Raw genomic sequence first — 4,880 nt, 5'->3', positions numbered from 1 at the left:
ATACAAAATAATAAACAAATTTAATGATTAGTTTGAGAGATATAGGGGGAAAACGAAAACCGTCCCGCCTTACTCCAGTCTCCCCTACTCTATTAGAGTATCAGGACACATAGTACGTAGCCCAACTTTTATTTACTTACTTTACTCTGAAATATTAACTATATCATTATATTTTTCTAGACCTCAATGACAATTTGTCCTCACTCCTTAGTCTCTCTTGTCGTTCACTTATCACTTGAGTGATTGAGTCACTTGACTAATACCAGAGCGCTGTGCCCAACTGCCCACTTCTCAATTTCAGACTAAATAGTACGTAGCCCACGCAGCTTTTATTTACTTAATTAAAGATCTAAAATACTAACTATCATTCTATTTTTGAAGTCCTCACTTATCGTTCAGTTCACACTTAAATCATCTACCAGAATATGAATAGAAGCGAGTTTAAATGAATGCAACATTAGATGAAAGTGAAGTAAGTGCTTGGGAAGTGTTCGAAGATGATTCTGTTAATTCAGATTTAGAAGATAAGTTGAATGAATCTATACATAGATGGGTCTACTGCCAATGTTTCTCATTCTCAAAGCAATTTATCTTCAGGTTCCAAGTCAAAGGAGCCAAAAATGTGGTATGAGCAGCAGGCGTTGACCTACTTTGAATTTCCAAAAACTCTTCAAGAAAAAAAAAGAGGAGATATTTCCCAGAGTCCACATCTAGAAATGAAGTTCTCATAGAAAAAAGATCAAAACTTCACCAAGCAGAACTGAATTATGCCGTGGTCCAACCTATTTCAAATAAGGAGAAGAGTGCTGTTGATCAGCAAATTTTTATCTACATTATCAATGAGGCAAGACCACTTGAATTAGTAGAATCATTCTCATTTCGAGCAATGTTTAGTGGCTTGAACCCCCGAGCGAATACCTTGTGTGTTTAAAAGCTAAGGAAACTCATTGAAAGTGAAAGGGAGGCTAGTCATTGTAAACTGCTCCAGACTTATTATTCGATGCAATTGCCAATATGATTCAATAGGTGATGAAAAACTTCAAGCATGCGGATAAAGTAAAATTTATCGTGGCTGACAACGGTGCGAACATTTGCAAGGCCGTGAAAACTTTAACGTGAAACACAACAAAAAAGGTTTAATGATTCTTTAGTTAAGGAATCAGATAGAGGGGTTACATTATTAGAAACGAAGATTCCGACAAACTGTTAAAAAGAGTATTACTTTTGGTGGTTAGAGGGTACCACAAACGAGAAAAAATAAATGAAATTGTCAAAATCTCATTTTTTATTATTTATAATTTGCTGTTGCTGAACTTTTTAGGCCGTATAGCACTCGTGGTTCTTTGCAATTTTTAGAAGTAAGTCTAGGTTTGAATCAGCAGCATGGAAGGGGTTTTCAAGAGTTTTTCCGGGAATTTAAATTCATGGTTGTTGCTTCCATTTTTATCAAGCGATTTCCAGGAATATTCAGAAGCTTGGTTTGTCTAAATTTTATTGTAACAACCCTAGAATACGTCGGCTTTGTAGGAAACTAATGTCTTTAAATTTATTGCCCCATCTTTTCATTATAAGCTCCTTTATCAATCTTAAATCATAAGCCTGAGGAGCTCTTACGATTGCTCATTTTATTTATGTCAAAATATTTTGGATCAAGCATTTAATTTGGAAACAAAAAATGTGGACATCTTTCAATGTGGCCATTACAACAAATAGTCCTGTCGAGGGCTATCATTCTATACTAAAAAGAATGCCAAAAAGACCCCATCTTAACCTATATCTACTGCTTGAACTTCTCTGGGTTGAGGCAGACACAGTGCCTTTTATTTGCTTCCTTCTTGCCAACGACAAATTAGGAACATAAATTGTCTATTGTCTATATCTAATGTAAATGTGCAATAAATACAAATAATATCAGTGGGCCGGAATTGTCTACATTACAGTAAAAAAAATTTGGGCCAGAAAGGAAGGGCCGGAAAGACGTGGGCCGGAACGTCGGAAAGCCTAATCAATCCAAAGCTGATAGGCATGTTCCACTTCTTGAAGTCCAGATTTTCTAATTGCTTCCTTGGGTGGCAAGCAGTATGTTATTCCTCTTCGATATAACTGAATTTGATTTTTCGTCAAATTCCATTGATGTTTTTGGGGTTGGACTATTAGTTGTATTGGAGGATGGTGGGATTGTATTGGGAATGGTGGAACGATAATTTCAGCAGATTCTTCATCATTTACATCTTGTTCTTTTTCCAGGTTTAGTTGTTCTTTAGGAACGGTGGCACCATCTTTAAAATACACATTTTTAAATGTTATTTAATTAAAATAATACATAGGAATATGAACTCTTACCAAAAATGATGTCAAAAATAGCAGGGTCATCGGTGGTTTCTGGCTCGGTTTCTGGTGAAATTGTTGAAGTGAAGTCTAGTTTCCTTCGTTTGCCAATTTGACATTTCCAGAAAGACAGATGTTTAATAGGGGAGTTTTCCCCGACTGAGGACCATCTACCCTTAAGCATTTTGCTTTCCTGTGCAAAATCACACACGCCATCATTTTGGATGAAATAAAGTATTTCTTTCCACTTCAATTTCAGCCTGCTTTCTAAAATGTCTACATCACATATATCTTCACGAGACTTGAAAGTTAGTTCATACTCAGCCTTTCTTTGATTGATAAAAGTAACTTCCACCATCACTGTTTTATTATCTTCTTCATACATTTCTGCGCATTAATAAGAATTTTTTAAAGCTTGGTCGTGTTTGGCGTAGCGTTGGAAGGCGCGTGAAAACCAAACATTTTTTTTTAATTGGGCTATATAGCAAACACACAAATTTATTTGTGATTTTTCGGAATTTTTTTAAAAATATTTAACGTTTATCGCATTTTGAATCGTTGGTATTTTCTTTTTTTTTTAATTTTTGATAATAGCTGCATAGTACCTAGAGTATTTTCTTAATTATTATAATGAAAAATTTAAAATCTGCTAGAATGTTGTTAGGTGTATACACACGTTCGTCAACGGTGTTAACTGTAGGCCTAAAGAAACTTGATTGACAGCTGCTCGTTGATTTCAAGCAAATTTTTAATTTGGTATAGTTATTTTAGCGTTGTGAATTACTGTAGTGTAGATAATGGCACTAATTAGAAAATATCACACTTTAAAAAGTCAAACAGTTGATTGTGCATGTCAAATTCTGGACTGTGATTTTAAAGAAAAACTCAACAAAGTTTCGGATTTCAGGCTTGCAAAGTCTGTGAACGAAACGACAAATTTCATGCAGTGATTTCAATGTCAGACCTCAAAGATTTTCGCACTTTTTCTTTACACAAACCAGGTTTTGTGAGTCGCTATGATTTGCCAGCTGAAGTAAATTACATTGTTACAAAAACTGAGTTTGGACAACTTTTTCCTAATGGGTCAAGATTGTTAAAGTGTGTGTGCTAATATCTTTAAACTAAAAGCGATAATTACATTAGCTGAATCAGCTGTTTTCTTGACAATGTGTCCCTTTAAAGTGCTATACAATAAACTCAGTTATTTAACATTACAAGTTTGTTTGTTTTCTTTTTGACTGAATGGTATTAATGCACTATAATTATTTAGCCCAATTGACGCCTTCATTTCAAAGGACAGACTTTGTCAAAATTCTTCTGCTTTGGCAAGTACCACACGAGTATCACCGTCTTCGTCATCCATCTTGTCGCCTTTACGATAACTCATTCGAAAACTTATTATCTATTACAAAAAAAAACTACTTTTAAAAATATCAGTTTATCACGATTTGCTTGAATCTGTTGCTTACCCTTGAAATTCATTGGCGTTTATCATGTAAACAAAACTGTTTTAATGTTTTGTCTGCTTTCAACAAATAAAAATATGTGGGAGAGAAAACCTCCAATTTTTGATACTCGGTTTTTAGTACCAATTTATGGCGCGGTTTACTAAAAATCATACAATAAATGGTAGTTAAAACCGCCATTTTCTGGTACGGGGTACCATAAACAGGGGGGTTTAAACTGCCACAAATAACTCCAATCCAAGAAAGATTTGAAGAAAGATTTGGCTTTAAAATGCTGAAAAAGACATTTAAAAACACAAAAACACGTATCACTAAAACAACTCGAAATAAGGAAAAATCAATTCTTCACATTGACATGGTAACTCTTATTTCTTATTTCCATTACACATTTATGTCACATGCGATCGGAAACAACGAAAACGAAAATGTTAAACTCAGACTACAAAATGTCAAATAAACCTGTATACTTAATCATTTTTAAAACTTACAGTCCGAACTCCAGCTTTCCGACCGCAAAACACCTTCGATTCAAACGACCAAGGATGAAATGAATTCGAGCAAACAAAGTAACATAATATCCCGACCAATAGATAAATATTTGCATACTAAATTCACACAAAAATAATAATACTTCGTAAAACTGTTTTGGTATCTAACAGTAGATACCCCGAAATTTTCAATATTTATGTATGATATTTCTTGAATGTAACAATAATTGCAACTGACCTGAACACATCTTAGGTTCACATCATGCAGATCTATTCATACATTGTTAACATTCATCATTCTTTCCCAGTAAGGATATCTCGTCAGACAACGGAGCCTTCGATCCCGATCTGCTATCCAACCAACAGATCTTCAACCAAATGCAACCGAAAAAGATGGCAAACCTCAACAAAACACTGGGAAAATTCACGAACGAGAAAGAACTGTATGACGTCACCATAGACAAACCGTAGGAATAGACGACATTCTAAATAAACATGAGAGGGTCCAAGAACGAGATTGAAGTGAAAAAACTGACCAACGAGAGAAAATTAATCACTTCCCCAAAAAAAGTGAAAAAACGACAATTCAAAAAAAGAG

This window comes from Daphnia pulex, chromosome 10 (genome assembly GCF_021134715.1).
Source record: "Daphnia pulex isolate KAP4 chromosome 10, ASM2113471v1".
In the NCBI taxonomy this organism is placed as follows: domain Eukaryota; kingdom Metazoa; phylum Arthropoda; class Branchiopoda; order Diplostraca; family Daphniidae; genus Daphnia; species Daphnia pulex.
Note: the sequence above shows the minus strand (reverse complement) of the source record.